Here is a 26,776-nt window from a genome sequence, read left to right on the forward strand (position 1 = left end):
CAGGAATAAATTTGAGCTGGTAAATGAGTGTCCCAGAAAACTTAAATCCAATTATCACGTGGTAGCCAAGTCATATCCTTGGTTTCCTAATTTCAGTAAAGTCAATTCCCTATATATTCTGGACTCTAGGAGTCACAGTGGACTGATTCCTCTAACCGGAAATGAAAATAAAATAAGGCTTAATAATTCAATTCAAGTGATATTCACACTCACTAGATTCTAACCCAGCGGTTTCCTCCACTCGTCCACCCCGCCCCTTTTAATAATGAATTAACTCCAACATTAGGTATTTTTAGCGCATTCGGGTAGTTTTTGAGCAATGCACCATATCTAGAGGGGGGAAAAAGAGTGTTTTGATCTCAACTGATCACAGACAGACATATAAACATAAGACACACATGACCTTGGACAAACGTTATTTATAATCTTCTCCTAGCCCTATGCTTCTACACGAGGCCTGCCTTCCTATGGTCTTCCACACGAACTACACTATTTCTGGCCTCCCTTCTCGGCTTCTGTTATTCTCTTTCTAGGGTTACCTCTCCCATTTCTCAGCATCCATTCTCATCTTTTCCATTCTTACATGCTCAACTCAAATACCATTCCTCTTGCAAAGCCTCCCAACACTTCTGCCCTGACCTACATGGACCTTCAAAAACACAGCACGTATTGCCCATACCACGAAGTTAGCACTCGCTGTACGTTGTCTCCCATTTGAAAATGATGTCCCCCTAATTCAACTGAATTAATGTCTGGGTGCATATTACTTGCAAAGCAACGTGCCAGGCACCAAGATAACCTGAGCGAAACCTCTCTGGGTAAGGAATCATCGTGTGCTCACGGTAATAATAAAAAGAATTATATTAGTAACAGATATTGTTTTAAAAATCTATCATTAGATACTTCAGCTATTTCTACACATATTCTTTATAAAGAATGACTGTAGGGCTTTGGACAGTGAAGAACCCGTTATCCTAAACTTGAAAAACCACAATAAGAAAGTATAACCAGAATCAAGGGATGTCTCCTGATATAAAAGTTTCTCTCTAAAAGGTTGAATTTCAAAAAACGATTCCAAAATCCCTTTGTTCGCAAATACAAAGTGACACTGTACCAATGACCAATGTGAGCGCGCCCATGTCAAGTTTCACTTTCTTTTCTACTCGCCCTCACAAACCTTTTGTCACTAGCACCTCCCCACTGCGGTGCTTTAATCATCATCTTTCTCAGCCTCAAAAACAAGGGCAAGCGATCCACATACCCCTTACGGTTCACACTCGCGACAAACGGCTATCAACCAAAACCGAAACGACTGCCCATTTTCACGAAGTCATTTGTCAGGACGGGAAGAGACACCTGTACTCCGGTGGGTAGCTTTTGTTCATTTCTATACAGAAGTTTACAAACGGAAAATGTGTCGGTAAAGCAGCAGCTCTTGAATCATTTTATTGGCTTAATCAGGCCTCTGACCCTCTGTCTTCCTTCACTCTTTCCTTCTCTCATTCCTCCTCTTCTCTGAGTAGTTATATAACCTGTGGTACCAACGTGGTTCTTGAGAAATTTTCTGATTCTTGATGCAGAGGTATCATCTATACATATCAGAGGTCCTATTAAATAATGAAGCCCCTGCGCAGGAAATTTTTTTGCAGTAATAGATGAGACTGAACATCTAGATCAATGATTCATTTTTTCATGAGTAAATCGAGTCTCTGCCCCGGGTCTCACACTTTGAAAGCATCGCGGAGCTACACCTAGAATCCCCATCTCAGTCAGCACTCTCCACGACCCCAACATACAGCCTTGCCACAAATCGACCCAAATCTTTCAGGCTGCATGAGTCTGGAACAAAGATTTCTAAGTAAATACATACACTGACTGGGGACAAAACACATCTCCATCCCCAGTTCAGCTCTTGAGCTCCAAGTTCGCTCACTGGGCTGTCGCGCAGGCAAGTCCACCTCGACGCCCCTCACAGTGTGTCTCAAACGGGTCCAAAACTGAAGTTATCACTTTATTCCTCAAAACTGCTCTAGTGTGGAAAAACATGGGTACTCAGACTGAGGAGGAACAAGGCCTCTAAAAAATAACAAGGAAAAAGGTAAGTGAAAACTGTCCTTTCAGCACAAAGACATAAAAACAGCTAACTTATCTGCACAGTTTTGAGAGATCATATAGTTGGGCAGCTACCAAATAATAAAAACTTCCTGACTCTCACGTCCTTCGACTGGGTCAGGAGCATTTTTTTTTTTCCAGGACCATTTTCTTATTCTTCAAGGAGACATGCCAGAGGAACGTCTCAGCAAAAGGTTCCTACCTTCTTATCACCCAAATAAGCTTCAGATTTAAGGTAAAATAACAAAGCAAGAAAAACAAGAACACAGGCTCCGGAGTCAGACAACCTAGGTTTGAACAGAATCTTCTGCACTGTGACCTTGGACAAGTAACTTACTGTCAGTCTCCTCTCTTTGTAAAGCAGGTATGAGCCACGGTTTCCTCATTCTGAATGAACTGGGTATAATAAATAACACCAAAATCTAGAGTGGCTGTGGAGATGGGATGCAAAATGCAGAATGCCTAGCACATAAATTTTACTCAATAAACGTGAGCTTCGTTATAGTCTAAGTACAGTGCGAGAGACATGTAGCAGGTGCCTGCCAGGGAACTAATTATTCCTTACGTCTCATTTCCACACTCCCTGGGAGTCTCCTTTACCACAGCTATTTGCCAAACGTCAACAAAGAAAGCCAGGGCCTACTAGCAACAAAAGTATAATTCTATTCCAAATTTGACGATTTGATAAATCCAGGTGCTTCAAGTTTAGGACCTCACCCTGTCTGGCAAGACTCTCTTGACACAGAGTTCCATTATGCGCCTGTTCCCAAGAAAAGAATTTACTGATTGCAAACCCAAAACCCTCAGCCATATTAGACTCATAGAATGGGTCTAATATGACCCATTCAAAGAGCTAATGTGTGTTTATTACAAAAGATTTCAGATATTATAAAAACATATGATAGTCAAAATCAGTTTTTAATACTTCTCACCGTTGCTGTCTTAATCTCTGACCAAATACAAGTTTAAGTTGCCTTCAAAAGGGTTTTAGATACAGGGTCTAAAAACCCATTAATTCAAAACAATATTAAAAAAAAAACCCATTACTACCCTTTGGAAGCTACTGGACCACCAACTCATTAAACGCGATACGAAACTTGATAAATAAAAAGAACCAGTCAAACAAAAAAGCAACAGGGTTTTAGATAAGATATTTCTGGCCCAAAGAAGGTAAAATTCACTTGCTTCAAGCGATGGGGTGTTTGAGTGACTACCTTTCATTAGAATGACTACCGCTAATAAAGTATTCAGACTGTGTGTGTGTGTGTGTGTGTGTGTGTGTGTGTGGACACACACATATTGCTGGGAGTAGCTAGAGAACTGGAATTCTGTAGTAATCCCAGATGCCAAGTACATGAACAGAAAGTATTTTTACATGAAGTGGTAACCTAATAAATGACCCTTCTCAACCTATAGACATACCTATCATAAGCAGGTCTATTTGGAAAAAAACATTACATTAGAAGAAATACAACAGAAATTTAAGAAAATAGAATAAGAAAAGTGGGAGAAAAGAGAAGCTATGTAAATTAGAAATAAGCAAGCGGTAACCCCATAAACTGTAATGACTGAAATTCTTGGATAATAGACCGTAGTTAGGCTTTTTTCATTTGTTTTCTAATATAGTAGAATAATTTATATTAGCTCCCAACAGAAATGAAAATAATACATCAGTGGTATTGAAATAGATTCTGCACAATCTTCCAAGGGCCTGGCCATCTTCAATCTAAAAGTACAGAATCACATGATTTTAGACTTAACGAGATCTAAGGATTACCTAGGACAATGAATTCCATGAACAGCTAAGGAATTCTGGCTAGAGGACTCTGACTTGTCCAAGGTCACACAGACAGTGGCAGTGGCAACAAGCACAAGAGAGGGGTGGGTTCCCAGCCCAATTCCCTACACACAGTAACAGATCTATCTATCTGTTACTATCTATCAACAGTAACAGATCTCTATCAACAGTAACAGATCTTCGTTAGTAGTTTTCCTTGGCAGAATGTCTGGGAAAATAAGAAATCTCTCATACAAATATCCTAGCAAAGGTCTCTACACTCTTTCGTGCAACCTCTTGACGCTTGTTAAATCATTTGCAAGCGTATTTTTACCTGGAAAACTGAAGCATAGGAGTTTGTAGATTTTTCTATTATTGCTTTAAGTCTTAAAATTGTACTATAATTATTCTTTCCCAAGCTCTGTTATATCATACCATCTTGCTTTACCTTCAGTCAGCCTAAAAAGTGAAAAGGAAACATTTTTTAAAATATTTTTTAATTTTTCAATTACAGTTGACATACAATATTATATTAGTTTCAGGTGTACAATATAGTAATTAGACATTTACACACCTTACACAGTGGTCACCCAGATAAATCTAGTACCCATCCGACACCATACATAGTTATTACAATATTATTGACTATATTCCTAATGCTGTACCTCACATCCCCTGACTATTCTGTACCTACCGATTTGTACTGCTTAATCCTCTCCCCCGTTCACCCACTCCCCAACTCCCCGCCCATCTGGCAACCATCAAAGCGTTCTCTGTGTCTACAAGTTAGTTTCTGTTTTGTTTTCTCACTTACTTTTTTGGATTCCACATGCAAGTGAAACCATATATTTGTCTTTCCTTGATTTATGTCACTAAGCCTAACACCCTCCAGGTCCATCCATGTTATTGCAGATGGCGAGCTTTCATTCTTTTTTATGGCTGAGTAATACTCCACTGTGTGTATGTATCACTGCTTTAGCCATTCAGTTAGGTTACTTCCATGTCTTGGCTATTGGAAATAATGCTGCAATGAACAGAGACCATATGTCTTTCGAATTAATGTTTGGGTTTCTTTGGATGAACACCCAGAAGTGGTACTGCTAAGTCATAAAGGGCACATTATTATCAAGCCTTTTTAGAAAGCTATCACAACTTAATAAATCATTAAAATAAAATGTTAGCGACATTTTTCTTGCTAGTTCTTTAACTACACAGTATTACTCTCACATTTAGAAATCTGTAAATATAGAAAAAAAGATAACCGCATCAAAATGTAATTTCTGTTAAGTAACCAGATCTGAACTCCCCAAATAAAGGTAGTTAATCTCTCAGTTCCTACTGAATAAGGAAACAAAAAATGCATGAGTTGTAAAATAAATCTCGTGATACAGCCCTCTCTAGATCGCATATTCCGCACACAGAATAGAAGGGGAAGAAAATACGAGTCAATGCCACAGAACAAATCATTCCCCACTGTGCTCAGGGTTCTCGTAACTTAATTCAAAACGAAAATGTGTCTATACTCCAATCTCTAAACTTAAATTATGTCAAATATTCAAAAAATTTAAGAAAAAGTTTTGCAAGTTTTAAAATATGTTCTTGGAATCCGTACAAGTACCATATACATCACCACCAAAGTCTTTTAAGTAGCTATCCTGCTTTAGGCGACTTTCCTTACAAGGCGGGGTGGTGGGCCGGGGCGGGCAGCAGTGAGGGGAAGTGAAGTATCTAGAACTTTTTCAAAAGTAGTTTTATTTTCGTGTGAATGAAGCACAAAATGATTTTTTTTTTAATGGGAAGTCTCAGAGCCAGGCTTCTGGTGACATATGCAAAGCTGAAGCAGGCCTTGGCAACCTGAATAAGCTCACCTTAGCTTCAACCATGTTCAGCTTAAAAAAAAAGAAAAACCTGCAAAGTCAATAGGATCCGGCCGATCCAGCCGTACAGGCTGACTGCTCTCCCTGCTTTCACCTTTCTGCTGACACCTAGGGAACAGGGTCCAGGACCCAGGAGAGGACGGGCGCACTCCTCACTCCCCAGACCAGACATTCCGGTTCCTGCACATTGTTCTCCGCCTTCCACCATTGGCCGCTGGGCCCTGCCTGGTGTCAGATTACACCCTGGCAGCATTTATAGCACCTTGCAAAACAGCAGAACAGATCACATACCTAGACCTGTCCATACCTGTGGCCTCAAGATTAACCCTTTATCTGAGCATATTCTGAAAACAGGAGAATTTAAAACCAAAGAGAAATCTCCAACGGTCATCAGATACTGCCTTAACTTTGGCCATAAAAAAGTTTTTCTTTCTTTCTCGAAAAGATTAAAAGTGATCATTACCAAATGTCATTAACTGGTGGGAGTTTTTTTCTAATGCAAATAACTGACAGAAGAACGTTCTTCTCTCCAGCACCCTAAATCTGAACTCTGACAAAAACACGCCTATCCAGGAAACACAAACATGCTAAAATGTGCTTATCAACAAAACCTGTTCCCCAGTTTAAAAATGTCCTTATAACAAACATGAATCAACTTGCAAGAAAATTCCGTTTCATTTCTGTGGTCCTTCAGTCCTCTCTTGAATACTTTCGTCTTCTTAGAAGACTTGCCTTAGCCAATGGTCCCCATCTGAGAACACAGCCGGTTCTCAGCAGTGACAGTGTTTCACTCTGGCCCCAAGTAAAGGGGAAAAGCTAGGGATGTGTTATTTGAAAGTCCTCCAGATTCTGCTCCATGACACACCTTCCCCCCACCTCCAAGTCCCACACTGCACAATACTTTTCTGTCATCCGAAGTTCCACTCTTACAAAGAGACACATTATCAGCGGAAAGCAAAATTTAAAGGCCATATAAATAGCTTAATGGCCATGGCTCGCATTATCAGGTGACAGCTGCTCCATATACATGTTCAATGGATGAGTCCCTACTAATCCTTTACTCCAGCTCCCCTCCAGCGGTTCTTCATCCTGCAGGAGGAGTAATTTACCAAAAATGAAAATAGGATCATCTAACTTCTCTACTTAAAACTAATCAGTGGCTTCCCCCACCGATAGGAAAAACTACGAATCCATTAACAAGGCTTAAGTGGCTCTTCATGATGCTGCAAAAGGCATGAAAAAAATCATGGTCAGCAGATTTGTAAAACAGGACATATGAACACCTGGACTGGAAGAGTAGATGAGAATCTTCCAAAGATCAAGCTTAAAAGGATAGACACCTCTGTCACAGTTTTACTACTCTTCACTCCCATCTCAAAAACAGGTATTCCAGCATTCCTGCATTTTGTAGTCCCTCCTGGCCCTGCGCCCACCCCCACTCCCACTAGAACCCTGCAGAACTCCTCTTGCCCGGGTCCTGTCTGTGCTCACCGCCATGTTCAAAATCCGGACCTCTCCACGTATTCCTGGATGATCGCGATCTTTCATACGCAATCACAGAATCTCTTCCAAACCACAGTGAGACCAGACTTAAGGACATAAACTCCAGAGAAGCAAAACATTCTCATCTCTTCCCAAGGTTCCTCGTGCACAAAAATTCCTGCTCCCCATGTGTGAGAAGACCCCTAACGACCTACTATCTTCATAGTGTATCCCTTTTCTTCTTCTTCAAATTATAGAAAACTATTTTAAGTAAGTTTTCAAACGATTTCTGATGCTTCGTCAAGATCCTTAACATGGAATTCTTCCTACAATCGTCCTCGTAACTATCTGGCAATCACCTAAGATTAATGGCACCAAAAAACTAGAAAACCCGCAAGGTGAGAGATGAAAAAAGAGCAGTAAAAAGCACGGACTTAGTATTGTAACAGATCTATTTAAAATATAGATATGTAATATTTACAAATTATACATATAATTTTATTGTTTCCTATTGTATAAATCTTAGAAGCAAACTAAGCACTATTCATAAGTCATGTGAAGATTTATAATACAGAATAGTTAAAATTTTAGGCTTTCCATTTTTCATAATATAATATTCCAACCAATTTTTAAATCATTTAAATCTTCTTCACTTACTGTTAACGAGAAAGTGCCACAGCGACTCTCACAGGAAAGCTTTATTATGCTTATTTGACATATACCCAGAGCCAATCAAAAGATCCTACGGTATCCATTTTCAAAAGAAACTACGCTTCTACACTGATTGACTTCGTAGTAGAAAGCTGATATATAGTTACTGAACTTCCCCCCAAGCTCAGTACTATGGTAAAAACGAAGAGATAATAACACATGGCCTTGTTCCCAGGAAGCTTACAATCTAGTTCGGGAAACAAGACCGACAGAGACAATCGAAGACCAGAAGGTAGTATTTAATTAAATGCTAATAGAGTTGGTCAGTCTTGAAGCATTTCAGAAGAAGGGGTGGCCACACAAGTCAAGGAAACACTTCACAGACAACGAAAGGCCTCGATTCATCCTTAAAGGAGGGTAGGATAAGAGACATAGGAAGCTTGGAGAATGCTGGCGGGAGGCGAGGGGAGGAGGAGGAGGAATCACGAGCGAACAAAATCACAGAGAATCAAAACCAACCAATGTCACTTTGGAGACAGTTAACAGAGTTGACAATGGGAAATAACAGAAAATGGGGTTAAGTAAGTCAAGCTCAACCAGATTATAGAGAGCCTCAAAAGGCAGGCAGTGGGATGTAGGCTTTATCTGGGAAGAACTGAAAAGTTCTTCGAGGTTTTCACATCAGGGTGCAACAACAGAGTGCGGCACTTATGGTTACGAAGCCCGGTGCAAGTCACACATGGGGGATCTGGTAACGACCATCCAGAAATGATGAGGACAGCTTAAACAAACATTCCATAGCTTGACCGCTACTCTGAGTGTCCAGCCGCCAGTGTGTACGCTGCCCTCCTTAAATTCTTCATTAATTACTTGTAATAGAGACTCTCAACAATGGTTTTTAAACTGCCCAGGGTGTGGCGAAATTATTTAAAACAAACAAAAATCACTTAACTGATTTACTTCAAGTTTTTGTTCTTTGTCTAAGGACTGGAAGAGAGGACATAGAAGAAAATAAGATTTTCAAAAAGATATGACTCATTACCACATAATCTTTCTTACAAGTTATTCAACTAAATATCAAAACTGCCTACATCCATCTGGATACTAGTGAAACTTTGAAATGTGAACTAGTTGCATTCATAGATAACTATATCTTGTCATTTAGTATTAAATATTTTGAATAGATAATGATTTAGTATCCATGACAGATCAAGTTTTTTGGCCATTTAACAGAGAATGCCATCACCAACATTCAAGGAATCTTTCCTTTCTTCCAGGGTGACATTTAGAAGAGAGATGAAAACATCTATCTAGTTGAACGATTAAGGCTGCATTAAACCTGGCTTTTGATTAGAAGTATTTTCTGCTTTATGGCTCTTGCATTACTCTTGGAAAATTTAAGAATTCAAAGTTGCCTTAGTCTATGTAACAGACACTTATTAGATTTAAAAAATAGTTATATTTTAGTATAAGGACACATCTAGAAGTAGTACAATAGCATGTTATCATTTGTTAGTAATACCTAATGTTTAATAAGTGCTTTACAATTTACAAAGCAAAACATATATATACTACTCTTCTTAATTCTTAAGCTTTTCTAACAGTGGTGTTTTTGCATAGATACAAAAAACCATGACACTTATCCTCAAGAAGCTTAAGAAAGAGACGATAACAAATTAGAAACTAAATATGTAGAAGAAAGTAATAGCTACTACCATTTATGTGTGCCAGACCCTATACTAAGAACTTTTTTATATCTGCCATTTAATCTTCGATAATATCCACCCCACTTTATATACATGAGGATACGAGGATGGAGAGAGCCAACCGAATAAGGGTAGGGACTTTGTCATGGTCACCATCATACTCCCATATCCTACACAGATGGTCCATGATAAATATCAGCCTAAGGAATGCTTGAGGTGTTCACAGAGAGTTTGGGCACGTGTCTGACTGACTTCAGCTCATGGTCATTCATCTAGTCATCCATTCAACAAATATCTACTCAGTATCTACGACATGCCTGACGGTTATAAGAGCCAGGGATACAGCAGTGAACAAAATGGACCAAATTTTCTGCTTTCGTGTGACTTCTGGTATAATGACCCTCATCGGACACTGACAGTCCCCTCTCAAAATATCCTGCATTAAAAATGTGGGTGTGTCAGGCAAAAGATGCTGTTATTTCACAGCCTATGAATAGAAACTTCTGCCAGTCTCCCCTCCCATGTCCATCTCCCACAACCTGCCAATACCCAGCACTGGGACACAGAAATGTGACCTCTCTTACTCTAAGCAGAGAGTAAAAGTGGTGAGAGAAGCATTTTATCTTTCAGACAATCTGTAAGTACAGGAGAGGGAAAGGGGAAGATCTGGGAGGAAACTAGAAAAAACTAAATCCAGAGGCAGACTTCTCTCGGGCAAAGCTGATTAATCTAGAGGTAACCTCCATGTCCCCATTTCACTTTAATTTTTAACTCGACTTTCTGAAATTTAACAACAATAAAATTTATTGGGACCCAATTTTTTTTTTTAAAGCATCCCTTTTACAAATATAACTACTTAAAGGAAGAAGAGAAAATTCTCCTGGTATACTAGATGGCTTTCAGAAATCTCATCAGTACCATTTTTATACTTGTATTTATTTAACAAGCAGTCACTAGGGACCTGTCTGCCAGACAATGGCAGGTAAGGGAGAAGGACAGGAGAGAGACGAGTGACTGGGACACAGTCTTTCCCTATGGCAATCACAGTCTATCAGCTGAGACAATAATTACAATATTATCGTGCTAATCACAATAATATACAAGATATAGCATTAGTGGATACAAAGCTTATTCTCTCACGTTATTCAGTACTTATTTACTATGTCCCATTTTTTAAGATTATAAGCTACTTGAGAGCACAAGATATAATGTTTCCTATATGTTCATTATTAACTAATGTAATTTAGAAGAATATTAAGAGTATATTCTGTTGAAAGTCAAATGAGGCCACATGACCAAAGTACATTCACTTTTGTTAATAAGAAATATTTACTTATGAAATTCTTGATTAAAATGGTAAAAGGTTAGTGTTTTCATATGTCTGTTTTAGCACTTTATATTCCGTGATGTAAAATTTCCAGAACCAACTGTGGTAGGCTAGGCTTCACTGACCACCCTTCTCAGCAACACATACACATGTATTTTCTGATTCAGACACAGAAATACACCAATACCGCCAACAAATGGCACAAAAACGGGAAGCCCCAGATGTAAAAGGGCATTCCACAACCCTATGAACTGTTTTTCACATGTCTAGACTAAATCAGGTTTTAATAAACAGAAGAACTACTTAGTTGGTTCATTTGAAACTCCTTAAAAATGAAATTCCTGTTTTTTTTCCTTCAATCTTTAAAACGCAGATTTGAATCCTTAGTTTTATTTTTTATTTGATGCTTTAAATTTCATTTTTAAAAATGAGATAGTAACCTCTATCGGTTTTCAGCTAGAAAACTGTTACTACATGGACTTTTTAAACACACATCTGGAGCAGGCAGGTCTAAACTAAAGTCCTACTTGCAAAAACTGTTGCTGTTGATAATAAGACTGCAATTTATGAGCCAAAACCCACTGAGGTACGTAAGACTTAGAGACAAGAACAGAGAATAATATAAGCTGAGGCAAGAAGCGGCAAAGGGAATCCATCGCTCCTGCCACTCAGTGGAGAAATCAGAACTACGATGAAGATGCAGACATCTTCTCCAGATTACTCTAAAATCAAAAGTAAAAGATTTCTGATACTCAGCAGTCTAAGATAATTAAGATAACTAAGATATTCTCGGCTACTTTTTTTAATGAGCCAATATATAATCACCACTTTTAACTAGCATGGAAACACTAATAATTTCACTAAGAGACTCGATTTCTATAAACAGCAAAAACAAACTGGGAGAGGGCAGAAGCAAGAGAAGCAACCTTATAATGGAATTATTTCTTACAAATAAACCATAAAGGAATACTGTAGAAAAGAAAGCCACATTATCATTCTTCAATCGGCTTATTGATTTTAGAATGAAGAAAAGAAATGCTGGCATGTATTTATTCGTCCAGCAAGTATTTGTAAAATCTACTGCATGCTAGGTACCGGGTATACAAAAATAAAGTAGTTCACTGTCTAAAGAAAGAAAAAAAGATGTAAACAAATAACTATAGAAGAATGTAAATAAATAAGCCAAACACCAAATGATGAGGGAATAGACAAAAAGAAACGCCTGTGAGAACTTGAGAAAACTTCTCAAGAAGTGACATGCGGGCCATTTCTTTAGGGTTAAGTAGCATCCATTCTTTCACAAAGCAGAGAGAATGGGAGGGGCAGAGGTGGGAGAGAACATTCCCGGATGGAGGAGCAAGGGTGAACTCAAAAGCTTAAATCGCTGAATAGGCAAAGTAGCAATGTAATGAAAACAAACTTTCCTGAAAGGGCATCAGAAGACCTGTGTTTAAATCCTAGTTCTGCCATTTACTAACTACATTTTCTTGGATAAGTCAACCTCGACGACTTCATCATCTTAAAGCTGTACCATAAAATGCTTTAGAAGTATTAAAGAATACTGATACGCCAAAATACAAAAATTAATGCTTAGAATACTAAAATTTTGAGATCAAAATATTAGCTGATCGTTTCAGATTGAATATACCATGTATACAAACAGCCAATCTTTTATGGCCTATAAAAATTTTCATAAAAGTAAACACATTTTGAATTAGTTAAAAGTGATATTTTCTATATAACCGTAATCTATACAACCCACAGAATACAAAACAAGCCGATAACGTAGCCAGAATCAACAAGTGACAAGTTTAATGAAACAAGCTTTCTACTTAACTGGGCTCCCGAATGAGAAATTGAAGCAGCAATTGTACATCTGTGTCTCTGTTCCTCTCATCGTGGTTTAACTGACAGGAAGCAGAGAACGAGATATGGCACACAAACGCCAAGTACTTCCTGCCTTCTCCGCTACATCTTTAGGTCTTGTTTTATAAATAGTCCAGTAGTTTATGCGAAAATATATCAAAATATTGTATCAGAAATATGACATATAAATGGTGAAGAATGTTTATGAAAACAGCAAATAAAAAGGTATTTTGAGGCTGGATCTAAGTTCATTGGCACACGACTCATTTATTAGTGTTTAATGAAGAAGTGTTCTGAGTAGTAAATACCTTACGAATTAAGACCTGAAAACCACAATGACTGAACAAAACAATCAAATGTCTCAACAATAGAATAAACCCTCACACTATTTACTCAACTGGTTAGATAAGTAACACCTGACCACCTAGATCCCAACCAAACTATCACTAATCCATTGCCTGCTTCCCTATATGTCCAAAACTTGGTTCACTTTATTTACTCATTTATGTTCGACTATCAACTATATACAAGCCAAATAAAATTCTATTCTCAAAAGGTGACTAAGTCTGGGGATGAAATGTATAGCATGATAACTACAGTCAATAATATGGTGGTGAATATTTAAAAGTTGCTAAAGTAAATCTTAAAAGTTCTCATCACAAGGAAAATAATATTTTTTCTAGCTTTGTATGGTGACAGATGGTAAGCAGACCCACTGTGATGATCGTTTCCCAGTGTACGCAAATATCGGATCATTAGGTTGTACATTTGAAACTAACATGTCATATGTCAATTATACCTCAATAAAAAAATTTTTAAAATTTTTGACTTTTTTAACTAAAATTTTTTTAAAAGATGAATTCTTACTGCTTTAATTACAACTCAAACAGAGGTGCTCCCTTTTCCATGCCTGGCTGCCTCCCAAACTAATAATTCTTAAGAATCACTACAATCCATCACTCATATGCCTCGTATTCTATAAAAACGGAGGAACAATGCAACCACATGCTCCATTCATACTGGTCAATTCTTACCTAAGCTACAAGCTCCCAAACTAAATTTCACCAGGCTTCAGGGCTTTTCCTTCTAAGTCGATGTCCGAAATGATTCGATGTTTTACTGCACATAAGCCTATCCCGAGCTTCCTGTGGCCTCTTTTCTAAAAAGAACTCAATATACACCTAATAATCAGCATTAAGCATGGCTCCTGAAGTAAGTAACACTTCTCAAGTGAGTAGCTTGGAAAACAATTTTATTTTTACCCGGTATTTTTCAGTGGAAGGATACAGTTCATTCTTTCCAAAAGTGTGAGAGTTATCATTACCAGTGCCTTCCTAGTGTATCATGAGTATACATCTGCTCTTTTAAATGTTATTACCTTAACTGTCCCCAATATCTAGGAAGAAGTTGTTCCCTAAACTGAGGAAAGTACCCATTCTCCTTACTCGTTAGGTCCCTTTCCACAGCCTCTGGCTCTGATGTTTGGCCCAATGGCCCTAAAGGGCGGAAGTCTCAGAAGGCGGCAGAGAACCCCGCATCCACCACCTAAGCAACAATCGGCGTGCTAACAGGGGTGTGCTACTGTTATCCTACCCAGGGCAGATGAGTGTCACACCTTCCCTTCAGCTTACTCCCAAGACCATCCGGCTGTAGAGCAGACTCTAATAATATGCAAATTTGTCTCTGATCCACAGATGGACAAAGGATCGAATAGAACGTCCATCATAGAAAGTTCACATCTTAGAACATTTTGAATGAGCGACACAACAAATCTTGTTTCTAAATTATTTCAAACTAAAACACACGTAACATTAATTCCAATTAATTTTTCTACTTGAAATCGAAAATCTTCACATTATTTTATTATACACCCCCTAGAACTTAGTGCTTAGAAAAATATTACTAAAGACAAGTCATGATGATTAGGCTTCCATTATAAACAGAAAGATAGCTAAGCTACACAAGGCAGCCTATATCATCAATGGTGCCTCTCACAATAAATGTTCTGACTTTCAGCGGAACATAGAAAAAGTTCACCTTAGAGACGCCATGTATGGAGATTTTTAACAAGAAGCCTGGGGGCCTAATACCAACCATCTCTAACGTGCCTAAAAGGTGCAGGTCTACCACCACCACTGGCACAGTGAAGGTGGTATGTTCTAATCTGCCATAAGAAATGTTGGTTTTAGAAATTCGCTTCTTCAATTCACTCTGAAGCTGTAAATAATATACAGCAACTCAAACTTCTCTCAATTAAGAACACAATAGGAAAATGTAAATCGGAAAAGGCCTACTGAGGAATTGAATCTACAGGAAGAAATTAATTTGAAGGCTTTTACTATAAAGCATATAAAAATGGTTGGAACCACCGCCAATTCCTTTTACTGTGAAAATTAAACTCAAAGTTACTGTACAGAAATCTCTTAAACTGGAATAGAAGCCAGTAACTGCCTTCTTCCACCTTTTAATTTCCCTTTCCTGAATCACAAAGTCACCACCTAAATGGAAATAGTGAGGCTCAGAATCAACACTTTCACTTTCTTTGAGAAATGTTGATTTCCTCATTAGACAGGCACTAACAATAGAAAACTACTGTATGATAGCTTGTATTTAACATAAACTTTAATAAAATTATATTTCTATCACATAATTAAATGAATGTATCCTCTTGAACTGGCCCCTACTTTTGGACATTTGGATTATTTCCAATGTGGGACTATTACAGTGATTCTCAAAATGTAATCCTCAGACCCACAGAGGATCCCAAAACCCTTTCAGGGAATTCGTGAGGTCAAAACTATTTTCATAGCCATACATGGTATTTCTTGCCTTTTTTCACCATGTTGCCATTTCCACCGATGGTAGGTAGGAAAGCAAAGGTTTGTGCCTCTGCATGAATCTAGGCTGTGTCACCGAACCGTGGTCATTGCATTCTTGACCCCTAGGCACGCACGTTTTTAGACAGGCAGTTTCACTTTTCCCTTCTTAAATCTCAACCATTAAATATATCTTGTAAGTATTGTGAGTGATAAAATGGAAAGCATGCATCAAGTACTTCTGTCGAATACTAAGATAGAATGGTTACCTTGATGAAAAGCACTAATGCTATTGTCTGAGTTGTGAGCTAAACTAGCTGCTTTTTCCATGGAACACCAGTTTTACTTACTCAGAATTAAATATATTTGGCAGACATTTTCTCAAACAAAAAAAACAAAAAACAAAAACAAACAAACAAAAAAACAAAAACAAAGTGAGCCCATCATTTCAAGCAAAACAACAGCACTTGTCGTCAATGATAGAATGTGAGGTTTCGGCTGAAAATCAGAATTTTGGAAAACTTGTGTCCACTACTTTGAGTTTGTTAGCTTTCCAACACTTCAAAGACTTCTGATTAAGATTATTAAAATGATTTTTAAAAATATGTCAACATTTGGAATACTCAAAGACCAATGAATGATGTTACAAAATCTTGCTTAGGTAAAAGATTAATTCATTCAAAGTACAATGGACAGACAAATGGATTTTAATGTTACAGAGGACAAAAGCTCATTGAGAGGGTTTAGGAAACTAGCATTTGGTGAGTTTTGGTGCAGAATCAAAGAAGAAATCCACGATTATTTGAAGTGGCTATTAAAATACATTTCCCTTTCCAAGCAGACATCTGTGTGAGGCCAGATTTTCATTAAATTCTTCAACCAAAGCAATGTATTAAAACAAATTTCATGCAGAAGCAGATATGAGAGTCTAGCTGTCCTCTCAACCCGAAAAGGATTTGCACTCCACTCAGTATAGTTTGTTTTGGAAAACACAGTTGTCTTTTATAAAAAGCAATTCTGTTAACATGTAAAACATTTCTCTTTTAATAAATTAATGTATTAATATTTTTAATTGTTTTAATTTTTAATGTTGATAAATATTGATAGATGTAACTCCTATGAACAAAAGCTCTTTGGGATCCCCAATAATTTTTAAGAGTATAAGGAAAATACAATGTTTGAGAAGATTTAAAAGTATAAAGTTTGAGAACTGCTACACTATTACACGTGGCTCGAAGATTCTGACAGTTAAATCTTTGTTCCCATCCTTAAATATTCTTTAGGACAGAGTCCTGGAACTGGAATTATTATATCAAAAGTAATGTATATTTTCACAGCATCCGATATAGGCCAACTGCACTTCAGAAATTTTTTTCAGTCTATACTGTTATCGAATAGAATGCATGCATGCACATTCAATGGCATTCTCATCAACCACAATATATAACTTTTGTTAATATGATGGGCGAAAAAATATTTCATTTAATTTGTATTCTTTTATTAGCAACTTAAGTATTCTAATACTAAATACAAATTAAACACAGCTACAAATATAATCACATCAATTATATGTTAATGTAATCACTACATAAATACAAATATAGTAACTTAATATTCTCCCCAATTTCAGTGAATTTTGCTATTCTTTGTGGAAGGAACTTGAGAGGAAAGGGTACAAATAAATAAATGGTAAAGGTCATCATCTATGATTTTCTTCTTTGGAAAAAACCTTCAAATTCATGTTTTTATTCTAATTGCTCTGGTGATTTTTTTAAAACTTCATTTAATTAATGTAAAATTCCGCTTTATTATCAAAATGAAAAAGGACTAAACTAAATGCTAAAAGTACCAATAATCTATTAAAGTGTCCAATTTGGGCAAATTTCTTAACCAGTTTCCTAAATAAAATTTAAGGATGGGAAAAAAGACATCTCTAAGAATGATATTTGAACTAGCTGCAACAGTTCAGCATTCTTTTGGTGTCAGAATCCCTATACACCCTTAAAAATTTAGGGCCACAAAGAGCTTTTGTTTCTATGGGTCATATTTATCAATATACAAGTGCATTACAAGTATAGGCTATTATTATTTATTAAATGCCCATTAGAGGGGTCCTTTCCCAGAATAGTGTATTGAAAAGAAAACTCTCTGGGATACATTTTTTTCCCTTGGTAAAATAAAGCTGTTAAAAGTATAAGTTCTAGTATTTGTTCCTCATCTCAGTAGATCACATAGAGCACCTTCAAGACCACTAATCCAATCTATCTGTAATTTTCTCTAAGCTTTATGTACATTATGATAGATTTTTAAATGGAGGTGAATTCTACAGAATACGTATATAATTTATGAGTAAAGTTTCTATGTTTTGTTCACTGCTATATTCCCCAACATTAAGAATAATGCCTAGCAGACAACAAGTAATTGTTAAATGTATCAATAAGTTACATAGGATGAAAGGAAAATAATTTAAAAATTCAGGAGACCCCTGAACTCTATGACTTACACAGGAACCCTTTCAACTACAATACCTATGACTTCTACTTCAATTTGCTCTTCTTTGTCCCTGCCACTACCTGTACATACGCTGAGGGAAATATCTCAGGAATGATAGCCAAGAGATGATTACGAAAGCAAAAACCTGGATTAAGATCCACGTTTTCACTTTTTACAGCAGTTTTCTCATTTACATTATTAAATTTTAGAAGACTTACATAAAGATTCCATTTCAAGTTTTGTAAACATGAATAGACACAATGTATTGTTTTTATGTACATAATTGGGACTACATTGTGTCTATTCTACTTTTAAAATTTTTTATTCAAAATGTTTGAAATAACTGAACTCTAGTTAATAAATGACACTAAACTGTTTAGTGGTCAAATATATTGACATCTGCAAATTACTCTGGAATGCATCAACTGCCCATCGTCTTGGAGTTCTGGAGGACTTTACCACCCCAACTGCCCCGCGCCCCACCCCGGAGCGATACACCACAATAAGATGCCGAATGCATAAGGAGGCATCAGTGGCAAGGATCCATTCAAAGGGAAGATAATGAAGAACTCTACATTACACTAAACTACCCATTTTCTCCATACTCTTCGTAAAGTCTTCACACACCTCGATGTGACGCTGTTACTCCTGCACATATGTTCCAGGAACCACGTGCAGGAATGTTCCCAAACTGGAAATAATCTAATGTCATCAACAAGAGACAATAAATACATTCTGGTATAGACAGACAATGGAACACAAGGCTGCGATTAAAATTAAAATACATTTCGCAGAGTTGAATGAAAGAAGCCAAGTTACTACAGGATATATATGGTGTGATTCCACTTACATAAAGTTCGACAGGGTAAAACTATAAAGAAAAGTTATCACAAAAGCTAGGACTATAGTTATTTTTAAAGAGAAACACATAAAAGCAGGAGTGGTCATGCTCTATTTCTTAACCTAGGGTGCTGTGACATGGGTAAACACTTTATAATTATATTTAAACCACATGTTTTATGCGTTCTCCTAATGCCTACTTCAGTTTTTTTTAAAAGAGCATAATAAATTATCCCATTACAATACTAAGCTTCCATTCAGCATTTTGATATAAAAAGTAAGATGTACATAAATGAACAGTTACTGAATCAATACCTCATTTTTAGAGCTTTATTATAAAATTTTTTAGTTTCACCGTTTATAGGACTGCTTACTAAAACAAAAAATAACCAAATTTAATTTAGGTTTTAAAAATTATTTTAAAATTTTTAAAATTACACGAAGCTGTACGATCACTACATGACTGAGTTTCCAACCTACAGATAACGAACTTTACACTTTACATCATATAAAGTCATACTGGTTCCTGCTACCTTGAAGAACTTCTCATGTATAGGGTAGAAGACAGGTAAGGATACATCCAAGAAAACACAAATTTTTAAAAGCAAAAAGGCTTTATAAGAAGTGGTTGCCTCTGGGCAGCGGGACTGAGAATGGGAACGGGCAGGCGCGGGAGGCTGCTTTTCCTTCTAGGCTCTTCTATCCTGATAGAGCTTTTAAACGACGTACGTATATCACTTTGATAACTTGTTAACGAAAAAATGTTTCATCTTCATACCAACTCTAGAAGGCACCGGTATTGCTTACAGTTGCTTTTTTTCACGCTGGCCATCAATCTCAGCCCAGGAGTCATGGCGATGAGAAGGAGCTGATAAAGCACCACTCAGCAACGAAAGGGCGAATGGGAGAAGAGTTCTGCATTCCTACCGGGGAAGGGAATGAAGTGGAAAGTGTAGGAAGAGTTTCCTGAAGACGAGGAAGGCGTTAGTTCCGGAATCTATAACTGGAAGAGAGGGAATCAGAACGTTTCTGCCCAGAAATGTGTACAACCAAAGCTCAGCTGAACGATCTCGCCCTCTCTGCCAACAAAGCAAATAGCATGAATTACTTTTTCATGAAAGGTAGAATGCCTAGACATTTGTAGTATAGATCAACAGTCACTTTTACTATTGTATTATGGACCATCAGACAAGATACAAAGACAGAGGTGACACAAGAAACTTCCTCTTTAATCAGTTTTTCACACTAAGGGGGAAAAAGATTGTTCCAATAGCTGAAAACTGCTCTACTCATTTGCGTTGACTCAGTGACATCACTAATTTAATTTCCAACATCTATATGAAGCAGCTCAAACAAAGAAGCAAAATACTCTGGAGGAAATACAATCGATGGAAGCAATAATTATTTTCAGACCATTCAACAGATGGGACTCATCTTCACATCCCTACAAGAGTCTGTGAACACCTACGTCCCATTAGACGAGATGTTAACGTAAGGCAAAGCAAATACGCAATCAGCGACGTAGTGAAATGTCCAAAGAAACCTCAAATATCATATCTAAGCATCGCATGGAAAAAAATTACTCCCTGCCCCCCAGACTCAGACAATTACAAATAATGATAGTGTATTTCCCAGGAGAGCTTTTCAAAAACTATAAATGCTACCTTAAATCAGGAAGGGAATATTTTTTTCCTAGAACCTCAAAGATAAGGGAACGGAGTGAGGCACCATAAAACACCAAAGAGAACTAAAAAAAACTAACATTGGGAGAATGACGGTTCAATGAGAGATAAAGAACAGGCCAATTACATTGGGGAAACAAAAATAATTAGTTTAATTACATTAATTATAGATTGTGGTCGACATAGCAGTGGTTTGGGAAGTGGGAGGGGGAAATGGAGAATCAGAGACGGGGAAAGAGGGAGAGCCACAGAGCTGAAAGGCACAGCACGCTGAAAATGGAGGCGAGAAAGGGGTAACTGGGGCAGAGAGGGGAGGAGAAGTGAGTTCCCTGCTGACGCTAAACTAATGCAGCCACTTCCTCGTTTACTAGGGGCTGTGAGCTTCGAAATGCCATTGCTGCTTCAAAACCCAAACATGAAAATGCTAAATAACTGATTAATCACTCTTCCGAAACCTGTAAACCCTTCTTCTTAAAGTGTGGCCTGTAAGTGACTACATCACAATTGTCTAAGCTAGGGTACTCGTTAAAAATGAAGATGGATAAGCCAAACCCCAGGCCTAATGAATCTGAATCTCTTGAGTCCAGCTGACTGTTACATCAAAGGCTGAAACTGCTACTCTAAAATGTATACTACTAGGTAGGTGTCTATTTTCTCTTTGAATGGTTACAATGTGTAGACACCAGACAGAGATTAAGCTGAGGGCCATGTGCCTTTGAAAGATTTGTTCACTTCTAACTTTAGCAGGATCTGCCCAACTCAGCAGTCAAGGGTTTAATGCAGCAGATAACAACTGCCTACTCCTATGTGCTGGTACTTGTCAAAGATTGGAAAAGACAGAGAAATGGAAGAAAACATCTCTGATCTCAAAGAGCTTCTATTCTTACTTGTATTGGTGAAGGCACTTGACCTAGGCAAATGCTATTCATTCTTCAATATTCATAATTCCTAAAGAGCTACAAACTTTCCTGACTTTTTTAAGTCTCAGTCACCTTTCCTCCTGAGGCAGTACAAGCCTGAATTTAACTTCTCAGAGATCTGGTCCCATTCTTTACCTACTTCACTAAGCGCTGTTTTCCCAGCAAGAATCTCAGTTTGTGGGGACAGAGCCCGTGTTTTTCTAGCCTTCTGTACCCTGTCTGTTGCTTAGGACAATGATGGCCACATTGTGGAGGACCCTGATATTGAACTGGGTTAGGAGACTTGGAAATTTAGATTTGACAGTTATAGGAAATGTAATAATAATAATAATAATAATAATAATAATAATAATAATAATAAATCCAAACTTCCAGACTTAAAGAAAGGCAGATCTAAAGTAAATTTCAACCACCCCAATAAAACACATCAAACATTAATAGACGAAGATTTTTTGTATTCCCCAGAAGATTCTGAAAGTGCCTGGTATGTATAGTAAACTCTCAATGAAGGAGAGAAAGTGTGACAAATGGAATGAGGTCACCAATTACTAGAAGGTTCAATTCAAGATAAGTATTATGTTGGAGTCTAGAGACCTCTAGATTTTGTCAACTCACATGCAAAGCTTTATACACACTCCCCATACATACACTTTAATAGTACAAGGCATCGTATTAAACAGTAATTGCCCTCCTAAAAGAATATATGAGGTAAAATTAAAGCAGAAATAAACCTGCTTTTGTACCTGGAAGTTCAAAGTAAATTCCCAACATCTTCTGTTTTCATCTCCCCTAGGCCCAACTTAAACAAAGAATGTCACAACACTTCAACTATAAAATAATTCTAATACTGCAAAAAGGCTGTTGTAGAAATTAGATAAATGTATTATCTTCTCTCTGATGTAAAAGGAAAACTAGTTTGAACCCACTGTCAAAATCGCTGGTTAATTCATTTGCTTGCACCTTCTCACCTGGCAACTTAATTAAGGTTTTATTTATTAAGATAATACGGACCATTTCAAACAAAGCATCACTTGCTGGGGTGGACTAGCGCGAGCAGCTGCCATTAAGCACTGCACAACCTTGAGCGAGTCGCAGGGCCTCTTTGGGCCGCTGAATCCTCATCTATACAGTTGAGGCAGCCGGATAACCTTCCGTCTTTTTCAGCACTGAAGTTGTATAAATTGTTATTTCTAAGTTTAATTCTGATGCCTCCGTTTGAAAACTCATATCCACCCCTATGCACAGTGGGACAGGGACTACCTAGGACGTCTTGCTGGCCTTCTCTGGCTTCCATGCTTTCCTTTTCCTCCCTTCTCAAAGCCCCATCTCACTCTTCTTTACGTAAGAAACTGAAATATATGACCAGTATGTATTTTATTGAAATTGCATCAGCATCTTAATTTTAAGAAACTAAATTACTCTACTTCTCTTTAATAAATAAAACCTTACTATTTGCTTATTTTGTGCCCCCTGATTTTCCTCTTGTGGGTCACCGGCTTTTAAAAAGACTCAAAAAATTTTTTTAAGCAAAGAGTTCCGTAAGATTTTTCGCACAGACCAGAAGTAAACAGTCTCCGCGTATGCGAAGGCTGACGAAACCAGCAATGCAAACACAGATGACAGCAAATGGCCCCGAGTAAAATGTCTGCTGTGCCTTTCTCATAAGACCACAAAGTTGATCTCTTAATATCGACGAGCCTTTCAAAAGATTGAGAAATGATAACTGACGGCCTTTCTATCTTCCCTTACATCTGACAGGCCTTCAAGCACTTAGAAAGATAACAGCAAACTCCCAAAGAACTAGCTAAATATCATTATAGTTGATAATAAATGACTTGGCAAGTTTTATTTCCAAAAACTTTATCCATAATCGTTGCATATTCTAATTTTGCTTGCATTCAAATTGTAGTTTCATACATAACTTTCCTAAGTAAAAACACTACTGCATCTGGCTTCTCAGAGTAGAACTTTACGGCACACCAGACTGTACAATGGCCAAAAACTCATAATTTCAATAACAAATATTTCAGAAAAAGACTGAACAATCTTTTCTTTCACAAAAGGTATTACTTTTTAAAATTCAAAACAAGCAAATTTTAACAACAGTAGCATAAAAGGAAGTCCAATACTACACGTTTTCTTTTTACACAAATTGAAATACATGTTTCCTTAGAAGCTAGTTATGCTGGAAAGGTTATTATTCAGAACAAGTTTCCAGTGCGAATTATAAAACTTCATTATTTTTTTTTTCTAATAGTAAATCACTCAGTCTAGTTTTTCTTCCTCTTTCTTCAACAGTCACTTTTACTTGTTATCTAAATGACCGTTTATTTGACTTAAACTTCTCTTTAGTTTCCGAAATTAAATGTTTACTATCATTTCATTCACTTAAGAAAAAGAAAAAAGAAAAGGACAGAAGAGTCAACGGGCAACACCTATGACTAAGTTGTCCCTAAACTTCCCCTTAACTAAAATGCCAAAACAAAACGACTGCTCCTGAATTTTTTTTTTTTTTTTAACACCCATATCACACATGAATAGTACCGTTTACTTAATTGTAACTTCTGGCTGCCCCACAAATACAATTAGATTTTTTTTAAATTAAAATTTGACCTAGTCTGTTTTGTGATAAAAAGAAAAATCTCCTTTGTTCTCAAGACATACAGCGGGGGGGAAAAATAATCACAAAACAGAAAAAAAAGCTTTTACCAAGAAGATCTACAACTTTCCAGAATCTGAATGCTTTGTTCCCCCCCAGTAGTTAAGTGCAATCAGGCATGTGACTGGCTACACATTTTTTCAGAGTTAAAGAACACGTTCAGCCATGTTCTCCGACAGGTAAGAGCCACCCTCCGATCACCAGCTGAGGAAACAGCCAGGAGCAAACACCCAAAATCACAAGTTACCTTCAAATATTCTCATTCTCTTTAGATACTGTCCTTTGGGCTTGAAAATATAAAGCAATCCGGCAAGTTTTATGCTGTTAAAATGGCTCCTGTAGATTGGGGAAGTGGTGTCTGTGCTTCAGCTTATGAGTCATACATGAAACTAAGTGTTTCTAAGGGAGGCACGCCCATGTTGCTGTGGACCCAATTATTCTGCTGGGTCAAACATGCAAATCTACAGGTAAAAACCGGGGAGAGGTCTGAAAAAGGAGTGAGGAAGAGCCAGGGGGCAAGATCTACCCTGATTAAGCCGTGACTCAGCTCAGGGAAACTACCATAATTTCAAATAAACAATAAAATACAATCTGAATCTACAAGGAGGCAAAACTAAAAATTATGTTGTTTTAAAAAATAAAGTCTCAGTTTTTAAAGTTATTTTCATATATCAAGTAAATAAAATTATGAAAAAGTATGGGAGGGAAATGAAGGGAGACAGCAAACTTTCGGGGTTTTAATGTAACAATGAACTGGTGAGTCTAACCTGGCTACTCATTAACCCTTACACGAAAGGGTATTATTACTATGTAATCTGAAAAGCTAGCAAATCGTAATACCAGATGCAGATTTGTTAAGTTCAATAAACAGATAATGTCCACTAGAAAATTCAAAGTTCAGTGGAAAAATAAGTGTGAATTAATCTGGTCCATAGACAAAAACTAAAACAAAAAAAACCCCCAAACTCAGGGTTAGAAAAGAACTAAAGTCCAATATAGCAAAATGATTTTAAATACAACTGCAAGCTTGATAAAACCCTAATTTAAACAAATTATTAATGCAATTATGATTCATAATTCTACTACTTCCAAGTGATAACCGCAGTTTTCTTTACCTTTCAAACAAAATTTTCCACAAATAAAAGCCGACCGTGTGCCAGGCCCCCTGCTAAAGCTCTGCTGTACCATACGTGGTGGCCCGAGGGTGCCAACCAAAGATGTGGCCAGTGAATTTTTGTTCTCCAAGCCACCGTACATCTGAGGAGGTGCCCAAGCAGCCGAAGCACCACTGCAACGGCTTTCCCTGTCCCCTGGGAGAATATCCATTCATTTATTCTAAGAGCTTAACCTGATCGAAATGCCTTGAACGTATTCAGCACTTCCAAAAGGTGCTTTTTAGATGATGAAGTACAAAGATGCTAGCTAGCCTTCACTCTAACATTTTACAAAAAAGTAAATGAGACTTAGCAAGGTTTTCTCCCTTTGGCTAATTACTTGGAAGTCATTATTCTCCCCTACTAGGGGCTCAGCTGAGAGGACAAGCTGTCATTAACTTAAGACAGGAACTTTACTACATTGCTACCAAACCACGGACAGTGAACAGACATGCCGCCCATTAAGTACCTATTTATTCCACCCCAATGAACACTGCTTGATTCATCTTTTCATTAAAATAATCTCCATGGTCAAATGATTAATTAAAAATTATACTAAAAAGAAAAACACATCACTTTTTCTACTCTCAAATGTAATATTTAGTTTACTTTAGCTAATTTGTCCAGAGTGACTATTCAGAACCCAAACACCAAGAAAAAAGTCCTGTGAGCAGACGGTAAAGGTTCACTGGAAAACCCTCGTTTCCCAGAGCGGGAGATTGTTTTAGATGACAGTCATTTGATTACCTTTTAGCTAATTAGAAATAAAAATGATAAGGAGTGAAAGAGGGAATAAAGAATGGATGGTGTCAGAAGAAACGAGAGGCAGAGCTGATAATGAGAGATTTTTTTTAAAAACCTATAAAACTACAAATAAATGGAATTGTAAAAGTACTGGGATTTGGCACCAGCCTGTAAGGTCAATACAGTCCATATTCTCCTGAAGTACATCACCATACAGTAAGCGCCTCGAAGTTAGCGTTATTATGATACAGGTTTTAAAAGACAGAGCGAAGGGAGTTCCGGTCAGGATGCCGGGGCAGGTGAGCACTGCAGCCTCCCCCCATGACCGCGTCAAAACCGCAACCAAATTACGAAACGGTCGACCCGAGAACGAGCTGAGGACTAGCTGAACAGAACCGCTGTAACTGGGGACATAAAGAGGAGGCTCCATCGGACTGGGGAGAAGGGCAGAGATGAGAAACGTTTGGTCCCACAGCCACATGTGACGGCTGGGCATCGGGAGGTGCACCTTGGCTGCGGAGGTCTCCCTGGAGAAGCAAGAGGCCCCAAGCCCACACTGGGGCTTCCCAGCCCAGACCTCTAGTGCCAGGAGGAGGCGTCCCCACAAAAATTGGCTGCGGAAATCAGTGGGGATTCCGGCCGTCTGGGTGAGATGGAAGGCAGCTGGAAA

General features: G+C 37.7%; 1 protein-coding gene across 4 annotated transcripts in view; it reads right to left on the bottom strand.

The window, feature by feature from the left end:
* The window catches only part of ELF1 (E74 like ETS transcription factor 1), a 91,120-nt gene that overhangs the window by 44,278 nt on the left and 20,066 nt on the right, over window positions 1-26,776 (bottom strand). The window contains exons 1-2 of one of the 4 annotated variants that reach the window (XM_039877187.1): window positions 24,456-24,636; window positions 4,224-4,348 (exon numbers count right to left, since the gene is read on the bottom strand). The exons of 1 other annotated variant lie outside the window; for it this stretch is intronic. The gene's annotated coding sequence lies outside the window, so the exon portion shown is untranslated. Of the gene's footprint in view, window positions 1-4,223; window positions 4,349-24,455; window positions 24,637-26,776 lie in introns of those variants that run through there. 2 more of the 4 variants (XM_039877185.1, XM_039877182.1) reach the window with 2 other exon arrangements.

Source organism: Pteropus medius, unplaced genomic scaffold, assembly GCF_902729225.1.
Source record: "Pteropus medius unplaced genomic scaffold, Ma_sr-lr_union100, whole genome shotgun sequence".
Taxonomy (NCBI): Eukaryota; Metazoa; Chordata; class Mammalia; order Chiroptera; family Pteropodidae; genus Pteropus; species Pteropus medius.